Consider the following 980-nt stretch of genomic DNA (forward strand, 5'->3'; position numbering starts at 1 on the left):
TCGCTGCATTTGCACTGAGATCCATCTAGTATCACACAGGTATTTGTGTGATTCCTGCATTCTGAGCTCACGGGTCAGTGCCTAGGCTGAGGGCCACCTGTCAGTTACCTAGGAAGGTAGTGACCTACCTCCTTGGGTCCCACCTTCCAGGACCCCCAGGAGCCCTTGGGGTCTCTTTGTGTTCAGTCAGTTCTGATTCCAGCAGCAACAGATATTGAACAAGGTAATTTTGAGACTTTTTGCCTCTTGATTGCTGGGATTTGGAGAATATTTAGTTTCTTCATAAAGAAGACAATGGAAGAAAAAGCAAACTATGTATGTGTCTACCTCAGAGCCAGACTTCCAGCTGTCTGTTCTCTTCAGTTTAAAGATGATTCCTTTCCCAGACAAATAGGCTTGCTTCACAGATTCACTTTTTTGTTTGGAGCTGGAGGTCTCCCATGTTGTCTGTGCTGATCTCAAACTCGTGCACTCAAGTGACCATCCCACCTCAGCCTCCCACAGTAGCTGGGGTGACCAGCACAAAACATGATACCTGGGTCCATCATAGGTTCTTAATGCATCAACCCTCAGACAGCACCCTTGAAGCTACCACACTGGTCAACGATAACGACCCTACTAATAGCCAGCATAGGCTGGGTGTAGGGGCACATGCCTGTAATCCTAGCACTCAGAAGGCTGAGGCAGGAGGATCTCAGTGAATCTGAGGCCAGTCTGAAGTACACAGTACTTTGTCTCAACACCCCCTCAAAAAAAAAGTTTATGTGCATCTTTTTTCAGAATATATGTAGATCTCTTTCCCCACACCATTCAGTGGTAGGGATCAAACCCAGGGCCTCATGCCTGCCAGGCAAGTGCTCTGCCTCTGAGCTTCACTCCAAACCCTCCATTAAATTTTTGTAGGGTCAGAAAGGTAAAAGCCTTCCCAGGGTCATTCTGTCTTGAAGTTAAGGTCCATAAAACAAATCTCCAGATAGAGA

The sequence above is a fragment of the Octodon degus genome, unplaced genomic scaffold (genome assembly GCF_000260255.1).
Source record: "Octodon degus isolate 3935 unplaced genomic scaffold, OctDeg1.0 scaffold00175, whole genome shotgun sequence".
NCBI classification, from domain to species: Eukaryota; Metazoa; Chordata; class Mammalia; order Rodentia; family Octodontidae; genus Octodon; species Octodon degus.